This window comes from Mustela nivalis (genome assembly GCF_964662115.1).
Source record: "Mustela nivalis genome assembly, chromosome: 8".
Classification (NCBI taxonomy): domain Eukaryota; kingdom Metazoa; phylum Chordata; class Mammalia; order Carnivora; family Mustelidae; genus Mustela; species Mustela nivalis.
The window spans coordinates 53,812,191-53,830,093 of NC_139027.1; positions in this window are offsets into that span (position 1 = coordinate 53,812,191).

Sequence of the window (17,903 nt, forward strand, 5' to 3'; positions counted from 1 at the left end):
AAATGGAATTTCAGAACTCGAGTTGGTGTTTATTAGTGAGGCACCATTGGCATTCAAGGCAGAAAAATGTGTTGTTGTGAAGGACTGTCCCTCGTGTTATGGGATAGTTAACATCTCTGCCTCCCTCACTATACACAAGCTGTACCCCATCTTCAATCCTTGTAACACCCAGAACCTTGATGAGAACCCTCTAGGGGGCGTTATTGCCTCCACTTGAACTAAAGGAACTTCAAGAATTCGTAGTCTCTGATAGTGGGTAATGCTCCCACTTGAGCAGCTGACCTGCAGTGTGGGAAGAGAGAGCTAAGTTTTCCCTAGACTACCAAACTCCGGAGAACCTATAGAAAGCCATGAACACATCCCTCGGCCAGCTCTGCCCTCTTTCTGCTCCTGAAGGAGCAGTAACTCCTAGAGGCTGAAAGGCCAGCCTGCCTGCCTCTTACTTAAGCCCTCAATGCCTCTGTTTCCTCATGTGCCCAGTGAGAAGAATCAAGGCACGTACCTTACAGACTTACTGTGAGAATTAACTGTGTGAACACACACAAATTACTTGGAACAGTGTGTCGCAGTGGATAAAGCAGCAATAAATGTCAGCTAATGGTGTTACTAAGTAAAAGAAGGAAGCCCAACTCCCCTCTGCTGAAAATTTTGGGTTGCCTTTGAAGTTTTGTTCCCCTTACCCTGTTACATTTTTCTGTTCTTCTCTCATAAGGCTGAATACAAAACTGCCTTTATCCTACTTTTCTGTGAGCACATGTGCAGTTGGTTTTCAGAGGGGGAAACACCATGTTGATAACCCTGGAGGGTTTCCGTGAAAAGCTCTCAGGCTGCTTTCCTGAAGTTCATTCTAAGTAAAGGCAAAGCAATTTCCAGAAGCCCAATAAAGCGGGCACACCAGAATTTGGGGGTCTGGAACACACACTTTTAAATGGGGTTGATCTGCAATCGTCACTGTTGGCAACGAAAATCCCACATAAACAGGCCAACATGGAAACTCCTGAGATTTTTAGCTTTGCAAATGAGCAGTCAGAAGAAAATTCCAGATTTAAAAGGGATGCTGCCTAGTCAGGACTTTTCCACAGTAAGCATTTGGACAAGGTTGTGAGAGGAAGCCTGGGGGTCGGATCGTCTTCCTCTTCCTCCTTCAGAAAGACAGAGATTGATTTACCTTTGGCACTCTGCTCTTTGCAGAACCTCCCCCCTGGGCTCCAGAGAATTGTATTTTCACACAAACAGAGAAATGAGGGTAGTGGAGGGATAAGAAAGCATAGGCACCTACCTCTAGGGTAAATTGCGGCCCTATTTGTGACCTGACTTCCGGCTGACGCATGGAGCTCTTGAGAGCAGAGTTCTGACAGACATGCACACTCCGTCAGCATTGCAGAGATAAGGGGAAGGTGATCTCACAGCAAAGCTTCTGTGTGTTTGTGTATGTTTGTCTCTGAATAAACATTCTCTGGTAGAGCTTCTCGGTCTGTGGTTCTCGGGCCTGTTCCTAAGTGGCCCGAACACTTAGCTACTCTTTCCTCAGGATTCTACTAAAGTCCAATTTAAGTACTTGGTGGGAAAGGTGCATTTGGGGTCTTTTCCAACTCTGCAGATGTATAGATTTATGTGTTTGTAGAGCTAGAAATGGCTTCAGAACTCATCCAGTTGGACTCTGTTTGGCCTGGAAACTTCCTGGATCAGAAATTGCAGGACAGGACAACCACAACCCTTTCTACTACTTACTCCAGGGTTCTTGAGATTGGGGTCCACGTGCTCCCCTGGAGCTATGAGCCATGTGCATGGTGCACACAAAAGGAACAGGCCACAACTTGGGGTATCCTCCTGGAGATTCAGTTTGACCCTTGAGCTAATACATAAGCAAACTTCATACCACACGTGCCACTATTCCTATTCCAGGTATCATCTGCTCCGCAGCTCCCAGAATAGCACCCAACCTAGAGGGTCATCAATCAATATTCACTGAGTGAATGACTGTTATAAATACAATATGATACTTTATTTTAAAATGTAGCTTACAGCAGCCTTAGAGACATGTCAGTGGAGGGGTGCCTGGGTGGCTCAGTGGGTTAAAGCCTCTGCCTTTGACTCGGGTCATGATTCCAGGGTCCTGAGATCAAGCCCCGCATCGGGCTCTCTGCTCAGCGGGGAGCCTGCTTCCTTCCTCTCACTGCCTCTCTGCCTCCTGTGATCTCTGTCTGTCAAATAAATAAATAAAATCTTTAAAAAAAAAAAAAAAGAGACATGTCAGTGGAAATACCTGAGAAACCACAGTAACACTAAAACCAGGTGTCTCAAAGAAGCAGCTAGATTGTGGCTGTGTGCCACCTTTGAAAAATCTTTCTACATGTTACTGAAATCCAATGTATTTTGAAATCAGATGAGTACGAAAATCACCTCCTTTGTTTCTCTCGGACATAATTCCTGCCCTTCCCACCTAACTGCATAATATTTTAAAAGATTTTTATTTACCTTTTCTTACCACATCCCCAGGGAAGCTTTCCATGACCCCCTAGACTGGGTGAAATCCTCCAGTTTTATGTTTTATTGAAACCTCCCCTCCTCCTTCGTAGCATTCAACACACTTGATGTGTGTCTGTCTTCCTGGCTACACTGTCAGTTTCCTACATGAGGCATGACTCGTGTTGCTCTTACTCAACGCTTGATATCTCTGAGGCCTTGACCAGAACCTAAAACACGGTAAGGACTCAATAAATAGTGATTAATAGAAACAGAATTGAATTTTCTAAGCTACGCATATAGTGATTGAAGATGCCTGGATTATCCTGCTCCGATCCAGAAACAATGGTGCTCGGCTTGTGAGAACACCAGTGGCTCACTTCATACCGGATAGTAGTAGACTGTCTCCCGCTGCCCCAGCTGCAGAAGCCAAAAACAGATGCAGGTCACTGACTCTTCTGACCCAGTGACCACTCACTGTGACCCAGGCTATTTTGGTTATCTCTTTCATCAATGTCATTGATGCCCAAGATTGTCCTATTTCCTAGTTGAGAATTATTGAAGGTAGGGAGGGAGTCCAGGAAGGATTTGAGAAAGGAGAAGATGAATTCAAGAGATAATTTTGTGAGGAAATGTATGTGATTGGAACAGAGATTGCGGTGTGGAAAACCCCAAACAGTTCAGTATTTTGTAGCTTGGATGACTGGTTGGAGACACTGCTGACAAAGAATGATGAAGGAGAGGAGAATGTCTGAATGGAAAACCAAGAGCTATGGTCTTAAAATATTGAGTGTGAGACCCCCACTGCTACAGTGGGTGTGTCCAGGGTTGGGCAGAGCTGGAGACTTCTACTGGAAAACTGCCAGCTCCCACCAGCTGGCTGTTCTGTTCATAGTCTACTACCTGGCTCTCTACCCAAGATCTCAAAGTAGAGACCTCTACATTTTCTCTCTTGATAAATGAACTTTGGATCAAGTAGGGCAGTGACTGTGGCAGCCTCAGTGGGACAGACAGGTCAAGCCACTGGACTTGGCCCAGCCCCAGTTAAAGATTCATCCCTGAACATGACCCAGAGAAGACAGGGGTTCCAGCACTATCAGGGTTAGCTCTGCTGGTGGTGTGTTAGGAGGTGGAACACATCAGTAAAAATGTAACAGAAATACATGGGCATTTGTCAATCTTGACAGAAAAATGGACTCTTGTGAACAATTTTTATAGATACAGACATGCCTGGCACATACATGATAGTCAAAAAATACTTAAAATTCAATCCAGAGCTGTGTTATTGCATATCTTTCCAAAATCTAATTCTCTATATTTTTTTGTTGTTGTGGAAAACTCTTACTTCATGCTTACCAGTATGATTAATATCACACACACACACGCGCGCGCACACACGTTTAGGTGGAAATAATGCAAAAGGCTTTTTTCGGTGAGATGGTGCCTGCTGGTGACAAGGACTGCATGCTTCTTGGAGACTACTGGTTCTTCAGGGCTTTGAGACAAAGCACATTTTCTTTAAAAACCCTTCCTTTTGTAACTGCTGGAAGCACCCTTTGGCATTCCATTCTAGGTTTTAGAGCAGGGGCCGGACCCAAGGGAACGACCTGCCCTGTAACCCATGTTGGGATGTATGTGAGGCTCACTCCAGCCCAATGCTCCAGACCCATTGATTAACGTCCCCACCTCCATTTACCTATCCAGGTAGGGATGATGAACTTGGAAAATATTATTTCCTCAATATTCCCTCTAGCAAAGAGAAATATTGTCTGCCATCATGGAGTAGACAGGACATGATATTTTCCTTTTCTAAGAATTTTTTTTTTTTTTTGGTGTATCTGCCATTCAGGTCCTGCACAGATGGTTGTAGAAGGCAAGAGGATGAGGGGCCCCGAGGATGTCCAGACCGCGGCTCTCATCTGGTTACTTCCATACAGATCACCCTACAGTGAATTCAAGCAATTAAGTCTCTATGTAGGTAAAGTACCTTGGCGCTGAGAGGCCTATGTGCTCCCAGATGACTTTACAACTTCTCTGAAAAGAGCCACTGACTCTTAAGAAGAGAATTTTTGCTTCCTTTGCCTTTACGTTTCTAGAAACTTCCAGCTCATTCGGGACTGCCCCATGGAGAATGACATCAAAATGCTGGGATTTAATGGGTCTCACCTGCCTGCCTCCTGCTTTTGGCATTGGTAGCTATTACTTGCTTCTAAGTAATTTTCCTGTCTAGTAACCAAGTTTTTTCTAGAAGCTCCCCCTTTTGGCCCAGAGTGTTAGCACAGAGCACATTCAGCCTGAATTCAAAACTTGGTTGTACCTGCAAAGGCAGCGAGATGCTGGGCTAAGGATGTGGCCTCGCCCAACCTCCTTCACACCGATTGTTTGCTTATGCGTTGTGATTTAGTGAAATAGGAGTGACTGTCCCAACAATGCCTCCTTCTTAAGATTTTCTTATTAAATGGAATAATCTGTGTAAATTGTTCATACATCTAATGTACTGTTACAGCTTACATTTTAGCAATAGTAATAAAAATATTAAATATTTATTAGTTAAATAAATATTAGTTAAATAATAGTTAAAATGGGGCCCCTGGGTGGCTCAGTGGGTTAAAGCCTCTGCCTTCAGCTCGGGTCATGATCTCAGGGTCCTGGGATGGAGCCCCTCATTGAGCTCTCTGCTCAGCAGGGAGCCTGCTCCCTCCTCTCTCTCTGCCTGCCTCTCTGCCTACTTGTGATCTGTCTGTCAAATAAATAAATAAAAATAAAATCTTTAAATAATAGTTAAAATGATAGTTAATCACGACAAATTACGTTTTATCAGCATTACCTTTTATCATTATTGTCACGACAATGACTAAAAGAATGGGTGTTAATATCGAGCACACCCGCTCTCAAGCCTTGTGTCTACTGCTTGCCATCTTCGCGCTCTTTTCCTCCTGTACAAATATGAGCAATGATTGCCCTCAAAAGACTGCCAAGGGGATTCGGTAAGGTCAAGTTAAAAAATAAAGAAATGATAGCTTACGGCCTGGCTGATAGGAAAGTGTTCAGTAAACTGTGGGTTGCTTGAGAAGAGAGCTCAGTGGCCGAACTCTCTTCTCTTGAGGACGAAGTTCAGTGACTCTATTTCTCTGACAGGGACTTTCAGTTCATCTTGATCTATCTTGTAGGTAGAGTGACCGGGCACAGAACTGTGATCCTGAGGCCATCAGTCAGTTAACCAATGCTGACGGAGCCAGAGGCTCCCACACGTCAGTTCATGGGGCTCTTGCTTTCTCAATAAGGGCTTCTCTCATCCCTGTGCCAAAAGAACTATCGAATGGCACCATTTATTGAGTAGTTAAGTCCAAACAATCTAGTAAGTATTTATTTATTTAATAATTTAGCACCATTCAGAAAAAAAAAAACAAACAATGCACCTACATTGAAACAAAAACAGTACTATTTTTAAATTTACTTTTCAATCTCTACAGTTAGGAGCAGGCTGTGCTCTTGTTGGCCACGGCGTGCTTTCCCAAACCTTGGCATAACCTTGGACCCGCCACTCTGGTTTCCGGTTCCACACTGATTTTGTGCAACTCATGTCTTTTGTCATAGCAACAACCGAAGGCCAAACTTCAAAAGATCTGATGTCATCGAAAGGAATGCAGATGATTTCATGTTGAAACTGCACACTCTCCAGCCGGCAGTCTGCTCTGGGTGTCATGGTTGTTGAAGATCCCCGTGTTCCCCTCAGAAAGGTAAAACATTGTGGTGCCCTGTGCATTCGCTGCAGCCCCTGGGGCAGGGTGCCTCAGCACACAGTTTGGGAACTGCCATTCGAGAGAATCGGTTGCTGTGGGCCAAGAAGTCCGCCAATCACCGGATCTGATGCATGAATCAGATGGACACAGTCTGCGCCCCATGATTCTTACAGGTGAGTGGATGAGACCAACATTAATCAAAGAATCTTACCCCAAAATGCATTATTACGCACTAAGGGCAGTGAAATGAAACCAGCCTGTTCCTGGCTGGACCTTGTTCTCAGGCCCGAGAGAAGAATCTGTCCTCATCTGGTTCTCAGCAGGTGTTTCCTTTGGCAGCTGCAAACCCAGAGTTGTACTCAAGTGCTGTCCTTCCTAAACAATGACTTGGACAGAGAAGAAAACTAGTATGGCTAGAGCTGGGGAATTAAAAATAACAATGTCGGCCTTAATGAGATGAATCTGGTGTGCTCAAGGATGCCCATACTTACCTCAGCAACATCTCCTTATCCCTGGTTCTCGGGAAAGATATTCAGAGGGGACTCTCCAAGAAAAATCACTTTATTTCAACAAGGCTTTTGCTAGAGATCCTACAGGTTGGGACAGGGTGCATGTCTGGGCCTCTTAGGATGGATGCCTTTTGTCCCGGTCCTGGACAGGCTGGAAGCAGGTTATCAGACATCTTGGACCTCTGTACACTGGACCCTGGCCCTCAACTCTAGAACTGTAGTTTTTATTTTTTAAAGAATTTATTTATTTATTTAAGAGAGACAGAGAGAGCACAGCAGGGGGAGCAACAGAGGAAGAGGAAGAAGCAGGCTCTCCGCTGAGCAGGGAGCCTGATGCAGGTCTTGATCCCAGGACTCTGGGACCATGACCTGAACCAAAGGCAGATGCTTAACCAACTGAACCACCCAGGTGCCCCTGAACTCTAGTTTTTAAACTCACAAAGTGTAAGTGGGGGAAGGCCCCAGGTCTTTCTTACCAAAATAATTGTGTGAAATAATGACTCCCAGAAGATAACACTGCAGGGGGTAGTTTTCACCTGAGCCTCTCAGTCCTTAGTGCCAGGCCCACCAAAGTATCTGGCCCATTTTTGGGTTGATGGAGAGACATGAATCTAGAGCTCCCACTAGTGGCAGGAGAGAGAAACCAACATTGTTCCACTTGCCTTTCATTTCTTCCCTTGTTCACACTGAGTTTAATTGCCAGGTTGATGGTCTACAAGAAACATTAAAAAACACCATCTTCACTTTTATGGGGACATTTTCCCAAACACTGGCAGTTTTCTATGGACCTTCATGGAACAATGGATGCTTCCAGGCTTTCATGAATGCTTCATTGTTGACCCCAAAAGCCTCAGCTACTAGGAGGGAAGTGTAATAAATCACCTCTTCTTCCTAGATTTGCTTTTTCTCAGGGTCAGAGTGGTGAGATTGGCAGGGGTAGGGAGCAGGAAGCAGGCAGGGGTCAAGGAGACTATTCAGCCTTGCCAGAGTACAGGGTGCAAATCCACCTCTAACCCAGTTACAAGGGGCCTGGTGCTGCCACAAGGTCCAGCCCAGGTCACTGGGGGATTAAACAGTAGTTTGGACCCAGACCTTTGCAATAATAAAGAATGCGCTATTGTCTGACTCGTCTTCACAAACCCACCATAGTAAAACCTGAGAGAGCATAGGTTCAGCATTCAGGGTTCCTGGGTCAAGTGAGATACTGTCTCATTACAGCTAACTAATAAAAACATTAATAATAATTATAGTTTAATACATAATCAAATGTTTCCTCGCCCCTATCCAGTGTCCTTCTCAAAGTACCCATGGGTCAGCAAGATTTTAGAGTACTGATGTTATTGATCTTCTGTGATAGAAAATTTAAAACAGGGGTACCTGGGTGGCTCAGTGGGTTAAAGCCTCTGCCTTTGGCTCAGGTCATGATCTCAGGGTTCTGGGATTGAGCCCCTCATCTGGCTCTCTGCTCGACAGGGAGCACGCTTCCTCCTCTCTGCCTGCGTCTCTGCCTACTTGTGATCTCTGTCTGTCAAATAAATAAATAAAATCTTAAAAAAAAAAAAGAAAATGTAAAACAAAATGCAGCAATAACCCTGGTTTCAAGTTTGAAGATATTAAGATATATACAGATTTGCAGAAGAGATTCTGAATACAATGATCTCTCTTCATTAGAGATCTAAGTGATGAGCTTATTTTGATGATGAGTATTTTGAGCTTAATTGTGCCTTCTTCTGGAGCCCCAACCCCCAGTATCTCAAAACATTAATTATTTACAGAGATAGGGCCTTTAAGAGGTGATTAAGGTAAAATGAGGTCATAGGGGTCATTGATCATAATCCAATATGACACCGTGTCCTTATAAGTAGAGTAGATTAGAACACAGACACAGAGGAAAGACCATGTGAAGACCCAGGGAGAAGGCCGCCATCTGCAAGCCAAGGAGAAAGACCTCAGAAGAAACCAACTCTGCCAACACCTTGGTCTCAGACTTCCAGAATGGTGGGGAGATAGTTTTCTGTCGCTTAAGCCATCCAGTCAAGGGTACTTTGTTATGGCGGCCCTAGAAAACTGACACATCAAGGTTGGGAATTTTTCATCACCAATAGTGATGCCAAAGTCAAAGCAGTAGCACTGAATAGAGTAGAACTGGGTTTGAAATTCAGGTAATTCTCTCTCTGGGGACTTTACATCTATGGTGAATGTTAGTCATTGTCCACCATGTAGGGCTGCTTTGAAATGATGACTTTCAAAATCATAATTTAAAAGGTTATTAAAGAACATTTAGGGGAAATGGTTTTTTGTTTTGTTTTGTTTAAAAAACTGCTCTCTAGGTGGTGTGGAGGAGGGAGGAGGAAACTTCTGTGTGCATCTTGGGCTCTTCGAACATCTGCCCCAGCACATGAGGCTTCTGGTTGGAAACATCAGTCTGGTTTCGGCATTTCATCCAGATGTTTGCTCCATGCCAAGTGCTCTGGTGTGAACATGGTTCCTGGAAAGCAAAAGCGCCATCCCTGGGCTGTGTGAGCACATGCCTGCATCAGAAGTTCCTCATGGGCACACTGGGTCAAGGACTGGAAACTTCCTCTTGTGATTTTTACATGCGTCAACAGCTTGCTTTCTCAGGCTGCATCGGGAGGCCCAAATGCCCTCACTGGGGGCCTGGACCTTCATACTCAAGCCCCAGGTACTCAGAGGAGCTGGGGAGAAAGTCTGCCTTGCTGGGAGACCATGGCCGGGTAGCGAGTCTTGCTGTGAGAGCCAGCATATCAACAACCACATGGGGCACAAAGCCTGCTTGAAGGAGAATTCCTTGTTCTGGGGGGGGAGGGGTCATGAAGTGCAGTGGTATATGTTACTACTACTGAGTAGTAGTAATACTATTCTAATACTCAGGCTACTGGCTCATGTGTGTGCACACATCACCCCACTCGGTCCTAATGGTCGTCTTGTGTGGTGGGCAGCACACGTCTCCCACATTATCCCAGGTCACAGGTGAGGAAGGTGATGCCTCACAGGGTGACCATGGAGGAACACGAAGACCAAGGGTGTATGCATGCACAAGCGTCCCATGTTCTCTAAGTGCCCCCAACATCGAGCAAAGGTATTTGAGCTGGTGCTGCTGCCAGCAAAGGTTTATAAGGCAGAGCGGTGTGGCAGCACTGTAAGACGTTTAGGACCCCTTGAGGTAAATAATTACAACTTTGGAACGACTCCCCTGAGATAATACTCCTGTTTAAATTTGACTGGTACCGTCCACCACCCAGACTAGCGAAAGGAAATCATTTTAGAATGGGAAGTTTCAGCCTACTTGTTCTCTCCGTTACTGAATCTTTTTTATATCAACTCTTTTTAAATATTTATTTATTTATTTATTCAAGAGAGAAAGAGCGGGAGACAGAGCATAAGCGGAGGGGGAGGGGCAGACAGAGACGCAGACTCCCCGCTGAGCAGGTAACCCAACTAGGGGCTCAATCCCAGGATGCCGGGATCATGACCTGAGCCAAAGGCAGATGCTTAAACGACTGCCAGGTGCCCCAATATCAACTCTTTTATCTATAAAAAGAGCTTCTCATCTGCCATAAGTAATATTAATAATAATGACAGCTTCATCTACTAATAAAGAGCTATTTTAAGATGGACTTCTTGAGAAATCTCTTGAGATCTAAGCACCCTCTTATCTCCTCTGTCTCTGAGTTCCTTGGAACAAGGGTGGCGTGCCTGACCTTCCTCCTCCTCCTCAGGGTGCTCCGCTGCCATTTCTGCCCCACTGTGACCGTCTGTTGGAGAGTCCCCTGGCCACCTTTGGCTCCTTGGAGTGAGCTGAGTCCTGTTCACTTTGGGCTGTCAAGGCCCTGAGGTTCTGGGTTTAGTGAGCTGACTGTACCTTCGTGTGGAGGAAAGGTCCCCCTTCCTTCGGGTGAGAAGTCAGAGCACATGGCTCAGGGGAGAGCAGAGGGGCTATGCTCACCCCCTTGGCTGTACAGCTGCACATGGCAGAGGCAAGCGGTGCTCACCCCCCATTCCTCATGGTGAACTCCCTCTCCCTTTTGACCCTGTCTTTGGGGTCTTTGGGGACCATTGCCCCATCCAACCCCCTCCGCCCCAAGCCAGGCCTTTAGTTCAGTGACTCAGGACCATGCCTCTGCCTTGCCCTGATGCTCTTTCCATCAGGTGTGAACTTTCTTACGCCCTCGCCTCCCTCCACACTCCACCCTGGTTTCTAGTAAATCTGTTTCCCGTTGGCCCCATCGGCATGGTTATTCATACGTGAAAGCAGACTAATTTGTCAAAAGCCAATTTGTCACAGGAGCATTTCACCCAATTACTGGAGATTTTCTGAAGTGTTAGCGTTGCCCCAAACCTGCCCCAGCTCCATCTTTAACCCTAGAAACTGTCAGAAAAATGTTTTCCTCTAAACGGGAGACAATGAGCAGAGCCACAGTCAAAGGCAGGAGCAAAAGCAGAAGCAAATTGCTTTGCTGTGAAAAGGGGATGCTGCTATCTAGCTGTGAGAGATTTGTTAGGATTAACTCTGTTAATACAAATAAAGCACTTAGAACAGTCTGGCAGAAAATATTCAGCGCCCCATAAATGTTAGCCATTATTGCTGTCATGATCATTGTTAACTTCAAATTTTACACATGCATTTAAATTATAGGAACTAAACCATATGCTAGATGAAAAATAAAAATAACGACTTAAATGGGAATGCTGGGAAAGAAGATGGATAGCAAGCACTAGGACCGACTCAGCGGTCCATACATTTGGTCTTGTCATTTACCTGTGGAGGGGGAAAAGGGCTGGAGACTGAGTTTAATCACCAGTGCTTGACGCCTTGATCAACCGTGTCCACGTAATGCCACCTCCATAGAACACCAAGGAATGAAGTTTGAAAAGCTTCCAGGTTGGCAAATACATGAACATGTGGCCCGAGAAGCTCCAAGCCCTCTCCCCATATTTTGCCCCAGGCACCTTTCCATCTGGCTGTTTCTGAGTTATATCCTTTTACAACAAACCAGTATTCTAATAAGTAAAATGTTTCCTGAATTCTGTGAGCCACTCTAGCAAATTAACCAAACCCAAGGAGGGGTGCAGTGAACTTCTGATCTGTATCCAGCTGGCCAGCAGCATAGACCCCGATTGGCATCTGAAAGGTTGGGGCAGGAGGCGTTTGTTGTAGGACTGAGCCCTTAAACTGTGGGGTCTGATGCTGTCTCCAGGTTGATAGTGTCATAATGGAGTTAATCACTTGGTTGCGTTGGGAAAAACACAAATTGGACATACTAATTTCAAAAGTGTTCAAATGAAAAAAAAATGATCTCTCAGAAAGAAGATATTAACTATGAGTCTAAGCAAATGGCTTAACCTCTTAAAGCCTCCATTCCCTCATCTGTAGAACAGAGGTAATACTAGAAACTTCCTCATAGCTGGCTGTGAAAATTAATAGAGATATTGCAAGTAAAGCAGAGTATTTCATGCTTAGGGAACAGGAAGCCCTCAACAAGTGCATTTTTTTGATGTCCTTATTCAAATGTAGTTCTTCTAAAACACTCAAGGGCAAGAGGAAGACTAAAGTGTTGCAACATTTTGCTAAATCTTGGGTTCAGCTTACATGTGCTGCAGATATCATTGTAGACACAATGTAAACACAGTAAAGCTACCATTGGCAACACAACTGTCTATATTATCACTGCACAGAGATCAGCTTTCTCAAGACTGGCATGACCGCTGCCAGATGCTGTGTGATTTACAAGTTTATGCTTGTCCAGTAACCCTCAGATTCTTTGGGAGATAGATTCCAACACTCTCGGAAGAGCAAGAAAGACATACTAGGGTGACTGTCAGTGACTACATAAGTAGCATGAATGGCAAGACACACCACTGATGTGTACCTACTTGACTTCAGCGGAGTCTGTGAAACCCAACATAAGAAATCTTAATGAACATTATGGCTGGAATTTTGAGGGTATGAGTTTCACATTAATAAATGACCAGCATTTCAACAAGGAAGCAAACTCAGTATGGTGGAGCATGGTGTTTGCTTTTTCTGACTGGGGTTGGATTTCCACTGAAGGTAACATCCAGCCTGAAAATAGACACAATACCTAATCCAGACCACCTGCTTCCTGGTGATCAGTTCAAGTTCCCACAGAATGTGTCTGATGTCTACCCAGCCAGCTGAGCTAGACCGCGTGCTCTCCCAGCTTTTTCCCTAAAAGGACACTGACAGGCAAACCCCTGCCCTCTCTCACAGTCAGGAACAAGTGACTTCGAAGGGAAATGAGGGCTTTGTATCTTGGATGAGAATCAGGAATGGTGAAATGCAAGAGGCAGCGGGCAAGTCTAAGTAAGTGCATCATTACACAGACCCTGCTTCCCAAGGAGTCACGTATTGATCCTTGCTCCACTCACCGGTCCCCTGGGAGTGCTATGGAAGCAATCAGACTGCACGAAGCAAGCTGAAGATATTCTGTGCCTTACACTCAGAAGCTGCAAGCCTCTGGCCAGAATGAGCTCTTTCCGCCTGTAAACATCCACAGGGCAGAGCCTGTATTTAACTTACGACACGTCTTAAGTTGAGGAAAGGATGGGAATTGTGTCCGTATTTCCTCCCACCAACACCACCTCGCTCATGCAGACTCCCTAAGGTTTCTACGTGGACTAGGAAGAGGGTTTTTACTCTCTCTAAAAGGACTCATGGGCAGTACGTCCTTCAAAGGTATCCAATAAGCCCACTTGAGGGCTCCCTTTCAGCTTGTGCAAAGAGATAAGTTGTCTCTAAATGGAAAAGAGAGTGAAGGATGTGAGAAGAGAGCCAGCAAAGGGGTCTGAGACACTCCCTCCGCAGCACTATGGAGCCAGACACTCTTGGGGGACCCCGATCCTGGAGTTACTCCCACAAGAACTTTCCAGTGTAGAGCTCACAACGTGGGACCCTAAATGGGGTAAAGGCCTGGCATGGTTTGTGGCCGCCAGCCACCCTCAGGACGAGCAGGCAGGTGTGACTCGGGGCAGTGGGGAAGGCATCTGCCTGCTGAGATTTCTCCACGTTGATGCTGAATCAGAACAAAATGAGGGGCCCTTTCCTGGATTTGTACCAGTATTCTTTATATTAAAAAAAAAAAAAAAAAGGTCCTTGGAAATTTTATTTTAGTTCATCACCACTTAGTGATAGCTTTCTATTCTACATTCCTTCCCCACATGGGATCAAGGCCGACATAGCATCAAATGAACTAGATAGACTCAGGCCCTCGCTCTGCTGCATCGAAACCTCAATTTCCTCACCTGTGAAATAAGTAGAGTAGCGCGTAATCCAAAGAGCCTATCAAGGATTTAAAGGCGACGTCACGTACAGAGTGCTTGGCACAGCGCCTGACAGAAAGCAAATGGTATTTGTTGCTTATGAGTGGTAGTTAGCGGTTATGTTGTTGATGGTGGTACTAATTAAGAACAGAGACAGGAAAAGGAGGTCTGAGGGCCAACTTTGACCAGTCTTCAGGTTTGCTTGAGGGCAAACCAGCTTTACAGGCTGCTACTTAAATCCCCCTTTCCCCTTTTAGGGCCCTGTCCCCACACCCCACCTCAGACTGTGTGCTCTGTGTTCCCCCCCACCAAACTATTCCCTCCACCCACAACCATCTTACCCACCCAGGCTCTCATTCTTCCATGACACAGCTCTCTGCTTGGAACCAGGTAACTAATATAAAGATGGTATTAATGATTAATGGAGGCTTCACGCTGGTGTCCCAGATATAACACATTCGTGGTTAATTTCCCAAAGGCTCCTGATAGAGCTCTCTCAATCTGAGTTTGAAAGGAAGATGGTTTTAATCAGAGCCGTGCTTGGGACTCTTTTAATGAAGCTGTCAACTGCTGACCTTCTTAAAGCAAGTTCAGAGCATTCCCATATATAAAAAATCTCAGGCTCTTTGAATTTGTTCATGTCTAAACTACTGTTATATTGAGATTTTTTTAGTAACAACTTTGGGCTCAGTTTTACTCTTCTGAAAAATGGGTATGTAATGAAGATCCATTTTACTTTCTCTTAAGCATTTCTTATTCTAAATGAGTGAACACAAGATAAACCAGCAAGTAGGGAGGACAGAGAATGTGTAGTGTTGACTGGGGATAGAAAAAAGGAGTAGCTAGGGGTATCTGGGTGGCTCAGTGGGCTAAGGTCTCTGCCTTCGGCTCAGGTCATGATCCCAGGATCCTGGGATTGAGCCCGAATTGGCCTCTCTGGTCATCGGGGGATCCTGCTTCCCTCTCTCTCTCTGCCTGCCTCTCTGCCTACTTGTGATCTCTGTCTGTCAAATAAACAAATAAAATCTTTTTTAAGAAAAAGAAAGAAAAAAGGAAAAAGGAGTAGGTAAAAAAAAAATCTTTAAAAAAAGGCGGGGGGAGCAGATCGCTTAGTTGGTTAAGGGTCTGCCTTCAGCACAAGTCAGGATTTCAGGGTCCTAGGGTTGACCTCTGTGTCAGCTCCTTGCTCAGTGGGGAGTCTGCTTCTCCCTCTCCCTCTGCCCCTTCCTCGACCCCCATCCCCCTTCTCCTGCACACACACTCTCTCTCTAATAAATAAAATCTTATTTTAAAAAGGAGTAGGTAGATTTAATATTATCATTCATCAGGACTTGTGTCAAACTTAGCAGTTTTAGAACCATATTTAAAAATTCTGTCTGCATATTAGAATTAACCAGAAGTTTTTTTAAGGAAAAAATTCTTAGACTCCACCCCCCCACCCCAAAATTCTGATTCAGTTGACATGTTGACATGGGGTGGGGTTTGAGCATCACAATTTTTTGTGTAAATCTCCTTAAGGTAATTCTATAGTGCAGCCCAGACTGAGAACCACTGTCTTGAAGCAGCATCAGTCATATAAAATAGGTGGAAATGGCATCCTGGGAGCCAAGCGTTGGTTGTGACCAAAAAGTGAGGCTGGGTCTCTATCCCAGACAGACTCAGCAGGTGACATTCAATGGGTTTCACCTTGTGGTCATGGCCTGGGGGGAAGAACTCCCGGACAGAAGTGGAGAATCACTAGATAGTGGGCTAGAGGATTCCCTGAGTCCCCTAACTTTAATCCTCTTCTGCACTGATATGTGAGCACCGGCAATTCAGCTTGCCTTCAGGCCGCAGTTTCCCTAGCCCTTAAATGAACAGATTAGATAAGATAAGCCCAGGGGGGGTTCTAAGTTAGTTTCTGCACCTCCAAGGCAAGATGCACCTAGGTGTGGGCGTTCTCCACGCACCCCTCATCTGAAGCCACCCTGGAAAGCTCACAGATCCACCGGCCCTCCAACTCCAGTTCTTCTGCCGCCGTCCAAAGGCCAGCCTGGCTTCCTCCAGCAGTAGCGAGACCTCCACCCTTGGGGCCTCGTCCAGCGGGAGGAAAGCCCAGGTGCAGTTCTTGTAAAGGCAGCGTGTTTGAATTGCAGGGACGGCCTCTAAGTGATCTCTCTGGTCCCCGGCAAGCCGCGGCCTGACCACAGACGGTATCTGCAGAGGAAGTGGTGGAATGTGGAAGTTTACACGACGTCCGTGTGCGCACATCCCCCTGTCTTGAGCCCTGGGAGCCCGGCCAACAGCCGCAGTTCCTTGGGGCTCCTCGTCTGCCCATCTCCACAGCCTGGAGCTCCCTCAGAGTCTCCAAGCTTTGAGCTTTTTAAAATGGAATGACTAGGCTGTTGAGCAGGGCTTAAGGAATTGAACAGAACAACAACAACAATGTTTGGTGCTTATATCCTTTACCCAGGCTCTGCGTGAGGAGGGTCCCACTCCAGGCCTCAGACTCTGACCCAGATTCACCAGAAGGGAATTGCTGTGGTCTCAAGGTTTGCGCCCCGACCCCCAATTCCTGTGTAGACATTCTAATCCCCAGAGATGAAGGCATCAGGTGGGTGGCATCCTCCTGAATGGGATGAGTGATGGAAAAGAAACACCACAGAGATGGCGAGCCCCTCCACCATGTGGGGAGGTGGGAGCCAACAGAACACAGATGACGCAGGTCTGTCTCTGTGAGCTGCTTTCCAAAGACTGGCTTCCGAATCCAGACCAAGCCGAGAGCTTTCCCATGCTCTGCCTCACACGGAGCCTTTGGGGCACAGAGGCCAGTGGCATCAGACCCCAGATCTTTGCAAGCCTTTCTATGCCCTCACAGGGTCTACGGTATAGAGAAACTCCTGCTTCTTGTATTCCCCTTTTATGGACAGCGGCAGAGGAGGAAGCAGGGCCCCTCCAGCCAGCCGGTTGCCCCCTCTATCATGAGGAGGAACAGACACTCCAGCTTCCAAGGCTGGAGTGGCTGCTGTGTTCTCTCATGGCCCTGGTGGAAGGACTAGAACAAGAGGTGTCATCTGGCCAGGAGGAGCTTGGAATTCGAATGCAGCTCTTCTGCTCAGCCTGAGTGCCTGCTCCGAGCCCCAGCAAGGTCCTGCCACACTGACCTCCAAACACAGACTTCAGGTCCTCCTCTTTGTACCTTCGAGCAAATGTTCCCTTTAGAATTTTTTTTTAAAGATTTTATTTATTTATTTGACAGAGAAATCACAAGTAGATGGAGAGGCAGGCAGAGAGAGAGAGAGAGAGGGAAGCAGGCTCCCTGCTGAGCAGAGAGCCCGATGCGGGACTCGATCCCAGGACCCTGAGATCATGACCTGAGCCGAAGGCAGTGGCTTAACCCACTGAGCCACCCAGGCGCCCCTCCCTTTAGAATTTTGAGGTTACTTCCGTCCTCCGCTTGGTTTCAGCCCCTAGAGGGTCAGCGTGAGGAACCCATGCTCGGCAGAACTACAGACTCTCCTCGGTGTAAACAAGGTGTTCAACGAGTGTCTCCATGTTTGCCTCTCTGTAATTAGGAGACAAGCCCCAGGAAATCAAATATTTTATTGCTTTACTTAATGAGATGCCAAATCACCCCCTATCCTTTTCCCCCTAGTCTTTTATAAACTCATCTCCCAGAGAATGTGCTGGGTCTTGCCCCTGCCCTCCAGCAGTCTGGTGGCTGGTGGTGGGTGTGGCAGGACTAAACCACACTGACCCTCCTGTCTGCACCTTTTGCTCTGTGGGTCATGTGTCATGGCCACAGGGAGAGGGACAGAAATAACGAGAGCAGAGAAAACAAAGAGAAGAAGAGAAAACGTGAGAAAACAAAAGGAGAAAAAAGAATAAGGGAGGAAACGTGTGC